Source organism: Microcaecilia unicolor, chromosome 2 (genome assembly GCF_901765095.1).
Source record: "Microcaecilia unicolor chromosome 2, aMicUni1.1, whole genome shotgun sequence".
Lineage (NCBI taxonomy): Eukaryota > Metazoa > Chordata > Amphibia > Gymnophiona > Siphonopidae > Microcaecilia > Microcaecilia unicolor.
In genome coordinates this window covers 517,881,075-517,902,748 of record NC_044032.1, presented here as the reverse complement: position 1 = coordinate 517,902,748, position 21,674 = coordinate 517,881,075, and positions in this window count along the sequence as shown.

The window sequence follows — 21,674 nt, the reverse complement described above, 5'->3', positions numbered from 1 at the left end:
AGGAGGAAAGAAGACTAAACAACAGCTGTCATGGTTAAAAAGTGAGGTGAAAGAAGCTATTAGAAATAAAAAAAAATCCTTCATAAAATGGAAGAAGAATCTGACTGAAAATAATAGGAAACAGCATAAGGAATGGCAAATCAAATGTAAACCATTGATAAGGAATGCAAAGAGAGACTTTGAAAAAAAGATTGCATTGGAAGCAAAAACATATAGTAAAAACGTTTTTTTAGCTATATTAGAAGCAAGACGCTGGCAAAATAATCAGTTGGACCACTAGATAACTGAGGGGTATAATGGGCACTCAGGGAAGACAACGCCATAGTGGAGAGATTAAATGAATTTTTTGCTTCGATCTTCACCGAGGAAGATTTGGGAGAAAAACTGGTGCCATAAATAGTATACTATGAGGCATATTTTCAAAGCACTTAGCCTTCCAAAGTTCAAGTGCTTTGAAAATATGCCTCAAAGCTAACAAGTCAGAGAATTGAATCAAATCTCTGTAACCCTGGAAGATGTAATGGGAAAATTTGACAAATTGAAGAGTAGCAAATCACCTGGACTGGATGGTATTCATCCCAGAGTATTGATAGAATTGAAACATGAACTTGCAGAACTATTGTTAATAATATGTAATTTATCTTTAAAAATCAAGCATGGTACTGGAAGATTGGAGGGTGGCCAGTGTAACACCAATTTTTAAAAAAGGTTCCAGAGGTGATCCGAGATATTATAGACCAGTGAGCCTGATGTGGTGCCGGGCAAATTGCTAGACTATTATAAAGAACAAAATTGCAAAGCATATTCATAAGCATGGATTAAAGAGACAAAGCCAACAATTGATGGGAAATCTTGCCCAATCTACTATATTTGTTTGAAGGAGTGAACAAGCATGTGGATAAAGGTGAGCTGATCGATATTGTGTATCTGGATTTTCAAAAGGCATTTGACAAAGTATCTCATGAAAGAATCCAGAGGAAATTGGAGAGTCATGGGATAGGAGGTATGTCTGTTATGGCCTATGGTCCCTAGAACTGATGCTGACATGGTAGTGTTCTACTGTGGATTAAAAACTGGTTAAAAGATAGTAAACAGAGAGTAGGGTTAAATGGTCAGCATTCTCAATGGAGAAGAGTAGATAGTGGGGTTCCCCAGGGGTCTGTGCTGGGACTGCTGCTTTTTAACAAATTTATAAATGATCTAGAGATGGTAACTAGTGAGGTAATTAAATTTGCTGACGATACAAAGTTATTTAAAGTTTTTAAATCGCAAGATGATTGTGAAAAATTACAAGAGGACCTTATGAGACTGGGAGACTGGGGATCCAAATGGCAGATGATGTTTAATGTGAGCAAGTGCAAAGTAATACATATGGGAAAGATGAACCCGAATTATAGTTACATGATGCAGGGTTCCACATTAGTAGTCACTGACCAGGTAAGTGATCTAGGTGTCATCGCTGATGATACGTTGAAATCCTCTGATCAGTGTGCAGCGGTGGCTAAGAAACTAATAAATCAAATAGAATGTTGGTTATTATTAGGAAAGGAATGGAAAACAAAAATGAGGACATTATAATTCTTTTTTTATCATTCTATGGTGCGACTGTACCTTGAATACTGTGTGCAATTCTGGTCGCCGCATTCCAAAAAGATATAGTAGAATTATAAAATGTACAGAGATGGGCGACGAAAATGATAAAGTGGATGGGACGACTTCCCTGTCAGGAAAGGCTAAAGTGGCTAGGGCTCTTCAGCTTGGAGAAAAGACAGCTGAAGGGAGATATGATAGAGGTCTTTAAAATAATGAGTGGAGTGAAATGGATAGACGTGAATTGCTTGTTTATTTTTTGCAAAAAATACTAGGACTAGGGGGCACGCAATGATGCTACAAATTAGTAAATGTAAAACAAATTGGAGAAAATATTTCTTCACTCAATGTTTTAATTAAACTCTGGAATTCTTTGCCAGAGAATGTGGTAAAAGCAGTTAGGTTAGCGGATTATAAAAGGTTTGGATAACTTCCTAAAAGAAAAGTCCATAAGCCATTATTAAGATGGATTTGGGAAAAATCCACTCCTTATTTCTACTATAAGCAGCATAAAACATATTGTACTGTTTTAGGATCTTGCCAAGTACTTGTATTCTGGATTGGCCACTGTTGGAAATAGGATGCTGGACTTGATGGACCTTTGGTCTATCCCAGTATGGCAACACTTATGTTCTTAACTAAAGTTGAAAAAGTCAAGAATAACCCCTAAGTATAGGGGCAAAGGAAGAGCAAATAGAGCAGCCAGTGATCCACATTGCAAAGGCCTGAGCTGGGTTCAGAATTAGATAGTGATCTCGAATCCAAGTTATTGTACTATCAAGACAGTGATGGAGTCGGCTCAAGCCAAGACATTTATTAGAGTTGACGTAAGCAACTGGGAGAATATCTTCAATGGGCACTAATGCTGGAACCTTGAATATACTCCCTGTAAGCCGGTTAGATTTGTATATTAGATTTTCTGTATATCAAATAAAGGTTAATTGTGACCCGCAAGATGCAATCCTCAAAATGGCATTTTCAATATTAGTCAATTTGGCAAATAGCATGCACTAACAGTTATTTGGCACCATGCTGTTAGTATATGGTAATTCTCGCATTAAACCATTTAGTGCCGCTTAGTAAATAGGGCCCAAAAGATATTTCTGCTACAACTGGAGTTGTTCTTAAAGAGTCAAATGTATGTCTGTGTTCTAGCTGACTGGTTTTATAGAGGCATTGTAATTAAGGTGTGCTTTTGCATGCTTTTCTCCCCCCTCCAGCTGAGGACATTTAAGGAATATGATTAGATGATGATTGCTTGTATTCTTTCTGTGCCTGAGGGATGCTCTTTTTCCTAAAATGGTGATTGTGTTTCATTAATTATCTTGGAATATCAATAAATAATTTAATTATAAATCACACTAATGTATTTTGTAAAAATAAACAGATATACAATCTTTTCAAATTATTGAGTACTTTTTTTGGAGTTCCAGTATTCTTGATATTGCAAAGGGTCTTAATAAAATGCATCTTAAATGATGTAGCCAAATAAATATTCACCTCCATGGTGAACAATCATAAAACTTCCAAGTTCAGTTTATGACAATATTTTCAGTACATTAAGTGCCATATGATAACATGATAAGAACTGCCTCACAGCATGTAGGTCTTAGTGGTTGAGAACTAGAAAAATCACGTTTAAAATCCCGCTGCTGCTGCTCTTAGGGGTCCTTTTACTAAGCTGCGGTGAAAGGTGGCCTTCGGTAGTATAGGCATGTGTATTGGGTGCGCACCAGGCCAGTTTTTACTGCATCTACAAAAATGTCTTTTTTATGGGAGGGCCTGAGTTAAAAATGAAACCAGCGTGTGCCCAAAACTGGCCTGAGTCCTTAACACCACCCATTAATCTAGCAGTAAAGGCTCACACAATACACATGTGGTGACCAGTCGTCGTGTGCCAAGTGCAGATTACATCAGAACCGGTGCACGTAGGAGGAAATAAATAAATAATTCATCCACGCATTAATTCATCCGTGCACCAAACCTGAAATTATCACCAGGAGGGCATGCTGGCCTGACAGTAGTCTTATGTGGGCAAGCGCTGCATGAGCATAGAGTCTACCGTGGCTTAGTGAAAGGGCCCCTTTGTGTCCTTAAGCAAGTCACTTTACCCTGTGTTTTCTAACCTACAAATCAGTTTCTTCCTGCTCCCACTTCTGTGTGAGATTTGTACAGTTTACCTTTTGTTAACAGGGTAAATTTTGGGGGCAATTTCTTCATTTGGGTTAGTTTTGCACATACCATGACAGGAATGAACCTCACTCCTAAGACAGAGCTATGCTCGCTGTAGTACTTGCATTGTGTCAAAGAGAGCTTTTTTTCTGGATTTCATAATATGAAACATGTATAGGCAACTTATTCAGATGCGTTTGGAAGTTGTTTTTGATCAAGCCTGTGACACACGGTATAAGTCCTTCTGTGTCTGCTCTGGCTTCAGGCCAGGAGAGCAGCTCAACTCAGAGGAGCCTTTTTGCTGAAAACAGACAAATGTCTTTCTCTTTGGTTGGAACTCTGTAGTACTTTAACTCTGAATTGCTGTAGCACGGTAACTTACAACTCCAGGGGGTCTTTTACTACCAGGGGGTCTTTTACTAAAGTTTAGCTTGAGTTATCTGCAGCAGCGCCCATTGGGCTAAAATGGCCCTGCTGCAGATACCTGGAGGAGCTAAGCTTTAGTAAAAGAACCCCCAGACTCTTCCTTAGTCTCTGTCGACTTCCACCTCTCGACTGACTATTTGTGTCTAGTTGCATCAGAAACCCCCAGAGTTCAGAAACAGTCCATGGAAGTTAACTCTGTTTCTTCTGGGGCTAGGAAAGGCTGAGTGAGTCCAGGAACTTCATGTGAGTCTCACTGACCTGGTTCAAAGGACTCCATTCCAGAATTTGTATTTTGCTGTCTATAGGTTGTGCATGAGCTCAAAGCATAGCAGCAATGTTTCTGTTTCTGGATTTACTCCAACCAGAGAAGGAAAACTCCAGAAATCTGGTAAGTTTAATACTCAGTTCTTATTAATTCAAGGGTACTGGAACTGCTTTATAGTGAAGTTCTCCTCACAATAGATAATTATTTTCTTTTTTGAGGGACAGCTTTATCTACCGATTTCTGATATGGCTATTGGGATCATCATGGTCCCCTCTCTGACCAGTTTGTATATGGTAACTTTTGAACATATTTTGATTGAACATTTCACACATGTATATTATGCAATTTCATATGTGTGTCAGATATATTGATGATTTATTCATGTTGAGGAGAATTAAAGAGGTAGAATTATGGATGTTCTGTAGTTGGTAACATTTCCTATAAAAAATATATGCAGTTTACTAGATGTTAGAGTAACCAAATTATTTGTTTTTTGGATGTGGAATTTATTATACAGAATAATACATCTCATTTTGAAATTACTCAAGTTTCCATCCTCTTGCTTGGAAGAATAACTTGTCTTATTTACAGTTGTAGTTGTATTTGTTCAGAGTTTATTTATTGAATGTATTTATGCCTGAAAGCTATTGAAGTAGTATACAGTTAGGTACAGTGCATATTTTTCTATCCCTGGAGGGTTCACAATCTATTCTATTGTATGGACAATATTCCGCCCTATTCCAAACAGATTCCGATCGGATTACAAGTGAGAATTCAACTTCATATAGTTGAAATTCACATAAATATAAATACAAACTTAAATACCTAATTGATCAAATCCTCAAAAAATTCATAAATGTATTTTCAAAGCTTTACAAAAAAGAGAATAAGATGTCATTATTATAATCTGCAATGGGAAATCATTCCGAAATTTAGGGATCCTTTAACCAAGCTGTGGTAAAAGGACCCCTGTGGTGGCATCGGCGTACGGGATTGCTAAAGAAAATGGCTGTGTGGTAAGTTAACCACTTGCTGTGTGGCCATTTCCCAGAGGAACACTTACCCCAACCTATTTAGGAGGTGTTAAGGGCTCCTATGCTAACTCGGCGCAAATAACACATGGTGGAAGCAGGCACTACTACCGGGATCCTGCAGTGGTAGTTATGCCGGATCACTGCATGGCAAGCCCACGGTGGACTTGCTGTACTTTCGTTAAAAGGCCCCTTTAGTGCCTTAGTATAAAATAAATTCCAATATATCTTTCAAAAGTGTCATCTTTACAATCAGTTAACTCACCAGATAAGAAATCAACTGGATAAGGTAGGTTGAACACATACCATTCAGTATCTTAAAGCATTAAGGGCTCCATTTTACAAAGCAGCACTACTAATTAGCATGAGAATTGAATGGGCTTCTTCACATTCAGCGCATTACTGATCGGTAGCGCTGCTTTGTAAAAGGAGCCCTAAACATGCTGTTTTAAATTCAGCACGTGATTTATCTGGCAACTATTGCAATTTTATCAGCAAGTGAGATATTCTATCATATTTCTTCATGGCAAAAATTAATATGGCAACCATGTTTTGCAATGCTGAACCAGCTTTGTTTAGCTTTAAAAAAAAATATCTCTGAGTCCACTGCTGTACCAGATCAAACCATCCCTTAGTCTATCTAATGTTTGCAGCAAATTGTCTGATATAGGTACCAAAATAAAAATATCATAAGCATAAGAAAGAACATAAATCCCTAAACCCAACAAAAACACTCAAGGAACTAAAGTAAATATTAGATAATTGATGAGAAAGGGGAGATCCCTGAACGACTGTACATAGAGAATACCAAGTAAAAGAACCTGACTATTGTACACAGTAATTTCTTTTACCTGGGAATCCAGAAAACCAATTCAATATTTGTCCCAAAATACATAATTAATTTAGGGGTCCTTTTACCAAGCTGTGATAAAAAGGGTCATGGGGTAGCAGTGGGGGCCGTTCCTGTGTGCCAGGGCCCTTTTCCCCGTAGCAGGTAGAAAGCCCCTAAAAAAGTGACCGTGTGGTAAGATTACTCTTACCTTGTGGCCGTGTGGCGGGGAGCTCTTACCGCCACCCTCTGAGGTGGTGGTAAGGGCTCCCGCAATTACTCAGCAGTAATCAAGCAGAGCGCACCACTGCCTGATTACCACCAGGTTAGCACCATGGTAAAATTTACAAAAATATTTTTAATTGCACCAGAAATGGTGCATGCTTGAGGCCATTAGAGCCGCATTGCTGCACACCAACCCTTTAGTAAAAGGGCTCCTTTGTCTCTGTAATAACAAGTGGTGATCAACATTATCGAACACTGCCAAAATATTAAATTGTAAACGAAACAGTGCTTATATACCGCAACCACCTTGCTGGTTCTTTGTGGCTTACATCAAAAAGAACCAGGCATACTCAGGAAGTAACAATTATAAAAGGGAATCTAATATTAAACTTATTTCAAAAATTTCTCAAATAGCCATGTTTTAATAGTTTTTCTAACTAGCAAAAGACTATTGAAAGATCTAAAAATGCCCGGGAGCTCATTCCATAAATTTATTCCCATAAAAACAAATGAGAACTGGAAAACTGACTTAAATCTGACAAAAGTTGAGGTTGGGAGGTGTAAAAGTAAAGTATTCTGTAGTTTTATGATGTTACCCCGACAAGGAAGATTAAATAATGACGGCATATATTCAGGAGCGAGACCATATAAAGTTTTAAAGAAGATTGTACAAGCTTTAAAATATATCCTAGCTTTAATGGGAAGCCAGTGGGCCCTCATCAACAGGGAAGACACCCTATCATACTTATTAGTAGAATAGATCAAATGAATTGCTACATTTTGCTAAGTTTGCAGCCTTTTTAAAATTAGTTGTAATAAAACAACTTGTAAACCTTGGCTTTAATAATTTTTAATCTCTGAAGTAAGACTGAGAAGTAATTCAGTACTATGCATTGGTCCAAACCCAAACTTGGAAAGGTGTAAACATTCATAAGCATTGAGATGTGCAGAATGTTGACACATTACCAGTGTCTCAAGGAATTTAGCAAGCAAAGTTGTACTTGCCAAAGGTCTGTAGTTATTTGCTCTGTTTAAGTTGATGCCTTCTGACTTTGGTACAGGAGTTAATGTAATACCCTCTAAAGAAACCGGGTAAACATGCCTCGGAAGAGCATTCCAAGCTGAAAGTGCTAGATAAGTGAATAGAGCTTCAATGTGTCTTTTTACTTTACATTACATTTGGGTTTATATCCCGCTAACACCTTTTCAATTCTAAGCCATTTACAAACATTTTGTAGGGATATAGAGATCAGAACATTCCTCTGAGAATTACAATGGTTGCTTTGGAGATTGTGAGGAACTCCTGAGGGTCAGGGAAGAAGGGATCCGGGAGAGGAGCAAGATGGGTAGGTTTCATACCCAGGATTCCAACTACAAGTCCCAGGATCCTAGGGGCTGGGAAGCCACACCCCCACTGAGGCATACGTTTCCCAAGAGCCAGAGAAGGGAGGAGGACTACAGTTCTCAAGAACCCTTGCAAAGCCCTGGGGGCGAGCAAAGGGAGCAGCAAGGGAAATACAAGTCCCAGGATCCCGAGGGAGAGGAGGGGGATTGGCTGAGGAGGAATAATCAGGAGGGAGAGGACCAGCTGGGGACCATAAAGGGAGCCCATGGAATGGGAGGTGGAGAAAGAGGTCAGAGAGGAGATCCAAGCCCAAGATGACTGGGAAGTGAGCCCATGGAGATTGCTGCTCTAGCTCAGGTACAAGGGAAGAAGTTGAAAGGCTTCATAACAAACCTTCTTCAAGGCTGGGGAAAGCTTGGAGCAAAAGTTAAGCAGCTGTTCCACTCAAGGGGGAGAGAGGTGCCGTGCTGTAAAGCAGTGATTGATTTTAGCTGTGGCCAGAAGTCAGACCCGGCTGGAGAAACAGGTAGTGACTTGAACTGTGTCCAGGAACCTGGCCATACTGGAGAAGCAGTGAGTGATTTGAACTATGTCCAGAAGTCATACCATGCTGGGGAGGCAGTGAGTGATTTAAACTGTGTTCAGAAGTCATGCCATGCTGGCGAAGCAGTGAGTGATTTGAACTGTGTCCAGAAGTCATGCCATGCTGGGGAAACAGTGAGTGATTTAAAACTGTGTCCAGGAATCAGGCCATGCTGGGGAAGCAGTGAATGATTTAAGCTTCACCAAGCCCCTCCCCCCCACATCGACCGCCTCGCCACCCACGACCGCTAATACAAACTCTGTCCGGCGGCTGCTGCTGCTTCTATTCAGCAGCAGCAGCCCGTACATAAAGAAAACAAACAAGCAAAAAAACCAACCTCCTAAAATGCACCTCCGTGGAGAACCATCTCACATTGGCTGACGTCTCTGCAGCCGCTCCTCCTCTCCCCTCAACGTCAGTGCCCCTGCCGGAAGACCCCGGAGAAACGCCGAGACGTCAGAGGGGAGAGGAGGAGTGCATGCTGAGACTTCAGCCAATGTGAGATGCTTCTCAACGGAGGTGCATTTTAGGAGGATTTTTTTTTTTTTGTTTTCTTTATGTACGGGCTGCTGCTGCTGAATAGCAGAAGCAGCAGCCGCCGGACACAGTTTGTATTAGCGGTTGCAGGTGGTGAGGGGGTTGATGAGGGGGGAGGGGCTTGGTGATGTGCCATGGGGGGGGTTCGGGTGATGCACAAAGAGGGGGACAAGGGGCTTTCTTTGGGTGCTGCGCCGGCTGGGGGGGAAGGGGGGGTCTCGCTGGACATGGGTGGCTGGAAGGAAGCAGGGGGAGGGGAGGGTCGCTGCACATGGGTGGCTGCAGGAGGGGCAGGGAACAGGGAGATAGGGATGGGGATCCACACACCACATGGGTGCCTGCAAGGGGGACAGGGGATACAGGACGGACACTGCAGGGCGGGCAGGGGGACAGAAGGGTTGGTGGTCATCAGGGGGGACAGGTGGGTCGATGGACATGGCTGGCCACAGGGGAGGAACAGGGAAAAAGGAGAGGAGTGTCCTCAGACATGGGTGGCTGCACAGGAGAGGAGGGTCACTGGACATGGGTAGCTGCAGGGGGGGCAGGGGGACAGAAGGGTCGCTGGACATGGCTGGCTGCAGGGGGGACAGGGGAGAGAGAGGAGGGATGCTGCACATGTGTGCCTGCAGGGGGACAGGAGGGATGCTGAGGGGGGGGGGCTGAGACCACATGGGTGGCTGCAGGGGGAGCAGGGGAGACAGGAAGGACGCAGCAGGGGGAGAGGAGGGTTGATGGGCATGGGTGGCTGCAGGGGGATGCTGGACATGGGTGGCTGCAGGGGGAACACGGGGAGAGGAGGGTCGCTGCACATGCCTGGCTGCAAGGGGGCAGGGGAGAGGGAGGGGTGAGGGGGTTCCTCACACCACACACGCAGTCACTCATTCTCTGTCTGCCACATACACTCTCACTCACACACTCACTGTCTTTGTCCCTCTCTCTCACACAGTGTCACTCAGAAACACAAACACTGTCTCTCACACACTCTCTCTCTTGCACAAACACATACACTCTGTCTCTCTCTCTCTCACACATTCTCTCTCTGACACACACGCTCCGTCTCTCACACACGCTCTTTCTGAAACATACACTCCAAGGAAAACCTTGCTAGCGCCCGTTTCATTTCTAACAGAAACGGGCCTTTTTTACTAGTATGTATATAAGTTTTATATAATTTTTATATATTTCTCATGTTGACTTTGATTATTATTATTTTTTATTGTATGTTTTGACAACTGTATATTATATCTTGTAGACTCCTGAGGAAGGCGCTTGGATGCCAAAACACAGCTGCTGTGTTGAGTCGTTTCTGTTTTTCTTGCAATAAAGACTTTATTTCCATCATTACGTCTCCTCCAGTGTTTGAGAAGAGCCAACTCTTCCTACTTTGTGCTTCTGCATCTTTCGACGTAGGAAACTAGCACACCTCCACCTTTTGGGTGGTTATCTTTGGTTTTCTAGGAAGATCATATGCATTTTTAATTTTCATAATGTCAAAGGATATTTGCAGCACATCTCTAAAATACATTTTAAACAACTCTATGGATGAAAGATAATGAGTCACAGGAAAATTCAGCAAACGCAAATTACACGTTCAAGAGGCTTTTTCAAATAGCTTCCATTTGAAGGTGAATCAAAAGACTGTCCTTATCAGCTGCAGCTACCTCTAATTGACAAGATGTAATTTCAGATTCAACCTTCTCCAAACTTTTAGCCACCTGGGATATCCTAGAGTCTTGTTCATTACATTTTACAACTGTTTGCTCAGTGAACTTAATATATAAGGAAAGATTATCATTTAGATTTTTGTCCATTAGGCAACGGCCTCATAAATATCTTTTAAAGATATTGCACCAGTCACAGAAAATGCACTCAAAGAATTATATGTAAATGGAACATTAGGAAGTACCTTTCCAGTAGTCATTCCTGCTGTAGAGGAATTAAGAACAGTACAACTCTCTGGAGCGGGATCCTTTACAGGGGCCACACTCCCAAAACTAAGAGTTCCTTCTGATTCCTCACCCAAAACAGGTTGCGGGGGCGGGGTTGGTCCCCCAGAAGGCAGGCAGGTGTTTGAAGGAGAAAGACCGCTCACATTTGGAGGCAACACTGACATCTTCGATGGTTTGAGATGTAAATCCATAGGACCCTTATCAACTGTAACCTCCAGGGCCATCTTCCTTGCCACCTTTGCACTTCCCCTATTAGAACAGAAAAGAGTGCCATGCTTCTTGCTCTTCAGTTGCTCTGAAGGGGTGGGAACTGCCCCTTTGACCATACCTCTTTGGGCACACACCCGTAGGAATGCATCTACAACCATGTTCTGCAGTAAGGGCAACCTTATATAAATGGAACACATGTTCCCAATCCACTGAACGGAGAGTAGAATTAGTGGCATCTCCCAGCTGGCTGTCGGAGTGTTTCGCAGTAAGGGCAACCTTATAGAGATGGAACAAGGAGGGCTTCCGCCGGTGTCACCAGCTGCCCACAGGTGCCCAGTCCACTGCCTGAAGAGTAGAATTAGTGGTGTCTCCCAGCTGGCTGTCCGGAATGCTCCTTCTGGAGTTATCCATCTAGGAGCAACTTTATTTGCACAAGATAAAGCATTTTGCAGTTTTTAGTGTACAGTGAAAATGAATTATCTTGTGACAAATGAGAGAGGAGTTTTTCCACTATCATGAGGGCTACAAAAAAGGGTCTGTGGGCTTCCTAGCCCTCCTGCTGCAGTCAGGATCTGCAGACTCTTACGAGGAGAAGAGAAAATGAAAGCAAGGGACATAACATGCCTTTCTTCTTCCATAGAAATGGAGAAAGATTAGGCTCCATCTTATTCTTCCTCCTTAAAAGCATTTGAGTGTGTATGTGTATTAAGTTGTGATTAGGTATGCCAATCATATTGTATTTTAGTTGACAACCTTACGCATAGCTTATTCCTTGTACGTACTTTGAAAATGTGATAGATTTATGAAATGATAAGGTGGGTCAGGTATCAATGAAATTTAACCAACTTTTGTTGTGGCATTGTACATAGATGCCTAAAGGTCACAACCAGAAGCTTCCATGATATCCAATTTATATAACATTTTTACTTTCCATTACCTAACTTTTTCTCCTTCGAAATATACAGGTATCTTTCTGTTTCCCAGGTATCTTTCTGTTTCCCAGCAAACTTCCCATATACTGGTTTGTCTCACAGATTCATGTTAATAAAATATTTTTAACATGCTGTGGAACACTTTAATATATGGACATCAGCTGTATATGTGACAAGTCATAGGTTAATATATGTTAAATTGATTTTGCATGCACTACGGGATTCTTTTACAAAGCCACGCAACAGATTCTTGGTGTGGCAAATGAGAGAAAGCCCATTCAATTCCTATGGGCTTCCTCTCACTTGCTGTGTGAGAATCGCTAGTGTGGCTTTGCAGAAGAAGCCCTAAGGGAGGCCATAAGGCTGGTGGCAGTGCCAGATTAGTGTGAAACAATACTGTGGTAGTTCTACCCCGGCGTTGTAAAAGGGCTCCTATATTTTAAAAGATATGCAAATTAACTGACATATCAATCCCTATTACAAGAAGTACAGTGAGACAGCCAGACTGAGGTTGTGTATGTAAACTCTCCACATCCTTTTGACTGAAGCTTATGTTCCTTTAATTTACGGAAGTGTCCTCTTACTAAGCCGCGTAAGTGTCTACATGCACCCAACGTGTGCCAAAATGGAGTTACTGCCCAGCTACCACGTGGCTCTTGCAGTAATTTCATTTTTGGCGCGTATCCGATACGTGCATCTGAAAAATATTTTTTATTTTCAGCCGCACGTATCGGCCGCATGCCAAATGGCATTTGACACGCATAGGTTAGGTCATTACCACCCGGTTACCATGTGAGACTTTACTGCTAGGTCAATGGCTGGCAATAAGGTCTCAGATCCAAAATGAACACATGGCAATTTTGATTTTGCAAAAACAACAAAGAGAGTCCAATTCTCCCGTGAAAAACAACAGAGAAAAAACAAAAGAACGGAAGAATCCAGAAAGACCAAACTCGAAGATATAAAAGCCAAATTTATTGCAATAAATTTGGCTTTTTATATCTTCGAGTTTGGTCTTTCTGGATTCTTCCGTTCTTTTGTTTTTTCTCAATTTTGATTTTGCCGCACATCCATTTTCGGCAAAAATTTCAAAAAGGCCTTTTTTACAGACGCGCTGAAAAATGGATCGGCATGCACCCAAAACCCGCGCCTACACTACCGCAAGCCTTTGTAAAAGGACCCCTGAATTGCTAGCATTAATACAATATTTATGTCATATACATATTTTCCTGTAGCTTCTTGTTGTACTGTGTATTATTTAATATAGAGAGATGTTTATCCCTTTTTTTGGTGAAATATGAAAGAACCTGCTGTGTGTAAAGAAAAGGGAAACAGGGACTTGTCAGATTGGAAGAGAATGCTAATTGAAAAGAGAACAGTCCTCTTGTGCAGTACCACTGTGCAATCTTAGCAATAAACTTAAAACACTGTTTCTGATGATGAACTATACTTTGCTGATTAATTCACTTCTTTCTACTTGCTTATCAGATGAGATGTTTTCTGGATTCCCCGGAGTCATATAGTTCTGAATTGCTTTTCTAGTAAGCTGAAATGAAGATACATTTCTTTGCATCTCCAAATATGCATCATAATACATTTCGTACAAACCTCATTGCATTTCTCAGCTGGTATAGTCAAAATCATAATCAATTTGTATGTATTTTGCAGATTTCGAAGTAACTGTCAGATAAGTACTTTTAATTAATTATTGGTTACTTTATTAGCCCGTAAACTGCAAAGACCCCTGAATGAGAAAAAGAGTGAAATATAAAATTAAGGCATAATAAATACACAAATAAAACATACAAAATAAAGAGGCCCTTTTACAAAGCAGTGCTAAAATGTAGTCTTAGCGTACCCTTATGTGGGTCTGTCCCATGAGCTAAAGACATTTTTAGCACACAATAAAATGGCTGAGTTTTGAATTTTTTTAATCAATGGCCATGCACTAATGTTATAACTTAAAAGCAATCCACAAATGTCGTTATGGAACACTGATAACTTAGTAATGGAAAAAAGGAAGGAAAAGCCTCAAAGTTGCTCAGACCTGATAGGTTTTAAGGAGCGATAGCAATCTAAACAGATCCTTGCTTCATCATAGGCAAAAACCTTCCCAAAAACACAACAAAATGTCAGCTGCATTAACAGTGTTCAAAGAAAATTCTTTTATGAATTTATAGTAAAGACACTTATCTTGTCATATAAAGACAATTGGTGAGTGTCAAAAATGATGCCTTGCTGCTGGGCCAACGGTGGCCAGCATTTCATTTAAACTGCATCAGGGTCCAGATGGAAGTGTGTACATTCATCAGGCCATATACAACTTTTCTTGATTTCTTGAGTATGGTAGGTACAGTAGTCAGATATGGGTAATTTTAGAAAGAATTTCCACATCTTTTCCATGTGTATTACAATTACAGCAGTAAAAATGTACACATTTTGGCACAGTATGCTACTTACAATGTCAATATGATACATATTAAAACATCTTAATAGACAGGAAAGAGCTAAGTGGAGCTAGAACAAATGGATGGGCATTTTAGAGAGGATGTCCAAGTCATCCAACTACAGACGTCCAAAAAAATCGCCTGATAACAGAAATAGAGCAATGAACATTTTCATGCATTTCAAAACCATCACAGAGGCATCCATAATTTAGACATTCTCAACAGAGACATGAATGTCTCAATATAGTCATTCACACTGTTTAAAGTAACCTTCTATAGCCATGTATAGCAAGGACAGCCAAGTGCAGAAGTGGACATCTGCTAGATGGGCTGCGTAGGCCTTGATGAGCCATGATATCCAGTTTCCTGTGCAAGTGGAACAGCATCCTCTATTGCCCATGCATACAGCATGAGAATGTCCACAAGGAGGGAGCCAAATTTCCAGTGTTGTATAGTAACTAAGTAAATATAACTAGTTACTGTACTTAAATATGCTATTACTTTTACTTGGAAAGAAGTACAGGATAGCATTTTTTTACTTTTACTGAAGTAATAATTTCACCAATTTTTACTAATTTTACTCAGTTACATCTGATGCTTGCAGTTAAGACTAAAATGTAAAAGCAGAAGCAAGATGTAAATGATGATTCCTCAGGGCTCCTATTACTAAGCAGCGGTACCGCTCGCTATTTAGGAAGTACCGCCAGGCTAATGCAGCAGCCCGGCGGTACTTCTCCCCCCACCATGCTGTCATTTCTGGCACTTTGCAAATTTGTAGCACTGGAAACTACGGAGGAAATTGGGTAGTGCCGTGTGCTGCCTGGTTACCGCCAGGTTAGTGCAAGAGCCCTTACCGCCACCTTAATGGGTGGCGGTAAAGGCTCCCCCCAAAAAAAAATGGCCACCTGGCAAGTGCTTTACTTGCCGCCCGGCCATTTCCTGAAGGAAAGCTAGACCAGCCCTTTTACCAGCTGCGGTAAAAGGGGACCTCGGCGCGCGTATAAAACACACGCCTTTTTCCGCAGCTTGGTAAAAAGGGGCCTCAGTAAACCAAATGACGCAGTGGAGCATCTCATTTAAATTTTGCTGCTCAGTGAATGTAGCCTAGGAGAACAGTGGAGTTGCCTCTGTTTGTTGAATTAGTTACTGGTCTCCAGCCAAACAGAACAGTGATGAGTTGGGTCATTTTAAAGTGGAGACGAGGCTGAAGCTTTTAGCAATTCTTGGTGAACAGACATATGTCTCTACAACAACAGACTGCTGATCAAAATCTGCTTATTTGGCCTTAAGACTGAAGTGTTCCCACACATTTGACATCCTTGCAGCCATTCTCGAAGATATTCAAACAGAGTTTGCCATTCAGGCAATGACAGACAATGATTCCAACTTTGCGAAAGCTTTCTTTGAAATTGTACAGCATGATAATGATAATGAAGATGAAGATACAAGTGATGAATTAGACAGCACTACTAATGCAGATGATAATGACAATAATGGTGATAAAGTATTCTTTGCTATATGGAAGTCAAGTGGTTCAGAGATTCCCTCAATTAAAACCTGCAGACCCAGTCAGAAGAAATATTGCAATGTGGCCTGATTTAAAGTGCAGTTGTTGAAATTTTATTTCTGCTGTGCTGGATTAATGACTCACAAGTGCACTTGCATAAGTGACAGTCATTTTCAAAAAGTTTAATTTTACTAAATCAAAGTGGATTGAATTTTAGGGCAATAAAGTTGTTGGGATAAAAACATTAACAATAGTTGCACTCATTGTAGTTTGGTACTTTTACTTTTTACTCAGAAAGTATTATATTAGGCAAGAACTTTTTACTTTCACTAAAGTAAATTTTGTAATGTGTTGTTCAGTGATTTTTTTTTTACTTTTACTCCAGTTCTTTGACCTAATACTTTGAACAATACTGGCATTGGCATTCATGTGCTACTGGGATTGGTTTTGGGGTGTTTTTTTTTAAAGCCATATAGGTGCCAATGTTGCCTTTATAAAATACCACAGTGACTTAACGATTTCACTGCCGATCTCAGTGGTGCAACTTGTGAATATAATTGTTTTCACCCACAAGAATTACAGCACCCACCTCCTCACTGAGCAGGCAGTGTTTTTTTTGCAGATTATTTTCAACTATTCTATATGTTCATTTGTATAACTACTGTATCCAAGCTTTACTTGAGTATTGTGTTCAATTCTGGTCGCCGCATCTCAAGAAAGATATAGTGCAGTGATGGCGAACCTTTCAGAGGACCGAGGTGCCCAAACAGCAACCCAAAATCGAATTATTTATTGCAAAGTGCCGGTACTCATTATGGGTGGGGTTACCACATATGACTCCACCCCTATGATAGCCACACCCCCTACACCAGCCATGGCGCATATAAACAGACATCATTGAAAATATTATACTAGTATAGGAGGAAAAATAACATGATTTTTTTTTCATTATAAATCATTTCTGTAAGCTGTTACAGCTCCAGTATACCCAGTGCAAAATAAGACAGCAGATGTAAATTCTCAAATTGGACATATTCCAAACACTAAAATGAAAATAAAATTATTTTTTTCTACCTTTGTTGTCTGGTGATTTTGTTTTTCTATCCATATTGGTCCAGTCTCTGATTCTGCTGCTGTCTGTTCTCTTAACTCCGTTTCCAGGGCTTCCTTTCCATTTATTTCTTTACTTTCCTCCTTTCTTCTTCATTTCTTGCCCTCCATCCATGTCCAGCAACCCTCCTCTCCCCTGCCCTCCCTCCCAGCACCAGGCAGCCCTCCCTCCCAGCACCCAGCAGCACCCAGTATCAGGCCTGCCTCCCTCCCACCCAGCACCCAACATCAGGCCTCCCTCCCACCCAGCACCAGTAGCAGACCTCCCTCCCACCCAGCACCACCCAGCACCAGGCCTGCCGCCCTCCCTCCCAGCACCCAGCAGCACCCAGCCTCCCTCTCTCTCCCACCCACCCAGCACCAGGCCTGCCGCCCTCCCACCCAGCACCCAACATCAGGCCTCCCTCCCACCCAGCACCACCCAGAACCAGGCCTGCCACCCTCCCAGCACCAGGCAGCCCTCCCTCCCAGCACCCAGCAGCACCCAGCTTCCCTCCCTCCCTCCCACCCAGCACCAGGCCTGCCGCCCTCCATCCAGCACCAGGCAGCCCTCCCCTCCCAGCACCCGGCAGCACCCAGCCTCCCTCCCTCCCACCACCCAGCACCAGGCCTGCCGCCCTCCCACCCAACACCCAATATCAGGCCTCCCTCCACCCAGCAGCACACACAGCACCAAGCCTCCCTCCCCCCCACCCAGCACCAGGCCTGCCTCCCGCCCTCCCTCCCTCCAACCCAACAAGCATCAGGCCGGCCGCCTGTCCTCCCTCCCTCCCAGCACCAGGAACCCCCTTCCTCCTGTGAAATTTAAAAAGTGTACCATCCTCCTCGGGATTAAGGCAGAGTGCAGACTGCAGCGTGCAGCGGCAGCGAAGCGCATGTTTTTCGATCGGCGCCCCTTCGGCCTTCCCTTCTGTCTCTCAAGCTCTGGTCCCCACCCCTCATAGGCGGGACCAGAGCTTGAGAGACAGAAAGGCCGAAGGCGCGCCGAGCGAAGACATCTTCTGCCCAGTGTGCGGCGGTGGCCAAAAAAGCAAACAGGATGCTAGGAATTATTAGGAAAGGGATGGTGAATATGACCAAAAATATTATAATGTCTCTGTATCACTCCATTTTACGACAACACCTTGAGTAATGCATTCAGTTCTGGCACTGTATCTCAAAAAAGATATAGCGGAATTAGAAAAGGTTCAAAAAAGTGCAACCAAAAAGGTAAAGGGGGTGGAACTCCTCTTGTATGGGGAAAGGCTAAACAGGTTAGGGCTCTTCAGACTGGAAAAGCGATGGCTGATGGGAGATATGATTGAGGTCTATAAAATCCTGAGTGCTATAGAACGAGTAGAAGTAAATTGATTTTTTTTTTACTTGTTCCAAAAGTACAAAGACTAGGGGACACCCAAGGAAATTACATGGAAATACTTTTAAAACAAATAGGTGTAAATATTTTTTCACTGAATGAATAGTTAAGCTCTGAACTCTTTACTGGAGGATGTGGTAACAGCGGTTAATGTATCTGGGGTTCTAAAAGGTTTGGACAACTTCCTGGAGGAAAATTCATAATCTGCTATTGAGACAGACACGGGGATGCAACTGGTTGTCCTGGGATTTGTAACATGGAATGTTGTCATGATTTGAGTTACTGCCAGGTACTTTTGATCTGGTTTGGCCACTGTTGGAAACAGGATACTAGGCTAGATGGACTATTGGTCTGATCCAGTATGGCTGCTCTTATGTTCTTATTCTTGACACTGAATAAAAAAAATACACAAATGCTTGATATTACAATACAATACAATATAATTTTTAAAAAACATATGCTTCATATTACAGTACAATGCAATATAATAAAAGCACTTATTAGTCTTTTATTATTTTATTAGTCTGCTACTATCCTATGATGTAGTTTAGTGCGGGATACCAAGCAAGAGGCTAGCCAAAGGCTAGGAACATGCAATACACTTTGAATTACAAAATTACAATAGGATAGTTACAAATAAACATTATGAAAACTTATAAATATAAAAAGTTTTTCTTTTTTTCTAAAAGATAAATGCTGACTTTCCTTCTTAACAATTAGAGAAGAGAGTTCCAGTGTAAAGCTGCAGTTGGTGTTTTTTAAACATCATCTACAGCAGTTAAAGATAATCCAGGTATTCAACACCAATATCTAAATAGATCTGTGAGTTCCACTGCTATCCAAGGAGTGGTGATATTGAGCTTGCTATCTGATTACTATCAGGTTAAAGTAAGGACAGCTTCTTTTCTGATTCAGCTTTACCCAGATGGTTATCTAGAGAGCAGGCTGAATACTGCTGCTCTCTGAGTAAATGTCAGTTCAGCCCTCACTCTACCCATGTCCCCGGCACTATCCAGATTGTGTCGAGGTGATCTGTAGTACCGCTGAATATCCATGGATAGCCATGGCTAATTCATTTATTTAGACAATGGCTTTGAATATTGGGCCCACTGGTTTTTTTTCCTCTTCTTTTCCACATAATTTCCTATAAAGACATTTAACCATGAATAGAAAAGTGACTAGCATTACTTTATGAATCAATATTCTTAACCTCTACCTCCCTTTCAACTTAATGTATGTTAGAATTTATGGACATCTATTTAACTGAGGTCATCAGATAGCAGCCTAGGTGATTGGCTAGTTACCAACATAAGACAGTAGTTACGTAACTGAAAACAATTAAAGTTAATTTGTATTAGTACAGTAACAGAGCATGTGAGCTGGAAGACCAGCGATTGATTGCCTGTATCAGTTAAGAATAGCTGAACTGGTATATTGCCTGTGCAGTGAGGCATAGAGCACCTGAAAGCCTACAGTTGGAAAAAAGAAGATAGGTCAAGTGCTGGAAATTCAAATAGCCTAGCCACATGCTGCCAGGTAACAGAGGAAAGAAGTGGAGGCACTTGGTGCTCATGATATTTTTTACAAACTTTGAGTTTGGATTGTATTTTCAATTAATTACTTGCCTTTCGAAACCTATGGTCAAAGCATGTAATGATTCAGATACAGTAGGCAGAAACCGTGCCCAGAGAAGGCTTAGAATCTAATTTAGTACCTGGGCAGCAGTGTGTTAAGTGATTAGTCAATTTCACAAGGATCATCAATAAAATTGTGACTTGAACCTTGGCTTCCCTGGTTCTCGGCCTGCTGTTCTACGAACCTACTGCTTCCACTTTAATTGTGTTTTAGACTTTGTAGTAATATTAAGGAGTTTTTCTTCAGCTTTGAGGGGAATTGGAATTTTGGACAGTGACATTTGCCTACCCCATCTTCTCCACACCTCCAGGATGGCTCCAAACAATGTGGGTAATTTTGTCCACATTCCCCTGGATTCATATAGAGTGCCTAGAGATCCAGACTAACAAGCTATTTCGCATTGTGATAGCAGTTAAGCAATAATGAGCACTAACCTGGCAATAATTAGAATTACGCTCACAACTCGCTAAGCATATCTGTAACGCACTGCGTCTAACTTCTAATATGCAAAGAGAAAAGGAGGCATGGTTTTGTGTGAGAAATGGGCATTTTGTGGGTGTTCCAAAATGTACATGCGTAGTTATAGACTATGCGCCCTCTGCACCTAATCTGTGTGCTGGGATTTATGTCATGTTTTCATTGGTATAAACTGGATATACTTTAGGCGCTGGGGATATCAACTAAGTGTATTCTATATACTGCACCTAAATCTAGGCCTCACTTATAGAATACGCTTAGGTAAAAATGTTTTCCATGCTAATTTTTTAGGCACCATATATAGTATCACCCCCCCCCCCCCCCCAACTAATGGAATACTTGAAGAGTTAGAATATTTCTGCATAATTCGCAGTCTGGTTTCCATAGTGGATATAGAACACAGACCATTTTGGGGACATTATTATCCAATGTTAGGTGGCAAGAAACTTAGGTAAAAGGGTCCTGCTGATGTAATTTGATATATCAAGTGCATTTGATCTAGTAAATTATGACATACTATTAGGTTTGCTTGACTATTATGGGATAGGAGGTACAGTTTATAAATGGTTTCAGAGTTTTCTGGTAAATCAATTTTATGAGGTTAAAATGGGTAATGAAATGTTGTCGTCTTGGAGTTCGCAGTGTAGGGTGCCACAGGGATCACCTATCTCACCAATTCTCTTTAATATACTTCAGCACCTTTGGGTAAAAAAACTTCGTGACATTATCTGCATAGATGAATGGATGAAAATCCATGGATTTTCATCCATTCATCCATGCAGATGATGTCATGATTTACATTCTCTTTAGTGACAATCTATAGGCAATTGTACTTAAAATCAAACAAGTCTTAATATCCTGGTATTGAGTAGTCCTTTTAATCCTTTTTTGGATACAAAATTAAAAATTGATGGTACTGTCTATGCCTTAGAGCCACAACTTAAGACTTTAGGAATAATTTTTTATACTTTTTCACCTTTGAAGCCCAAATACAGGTGGTCACCACTGATTTCTTTAGACTCTTGTGGAAGCTCAAGAGGATATATTGTA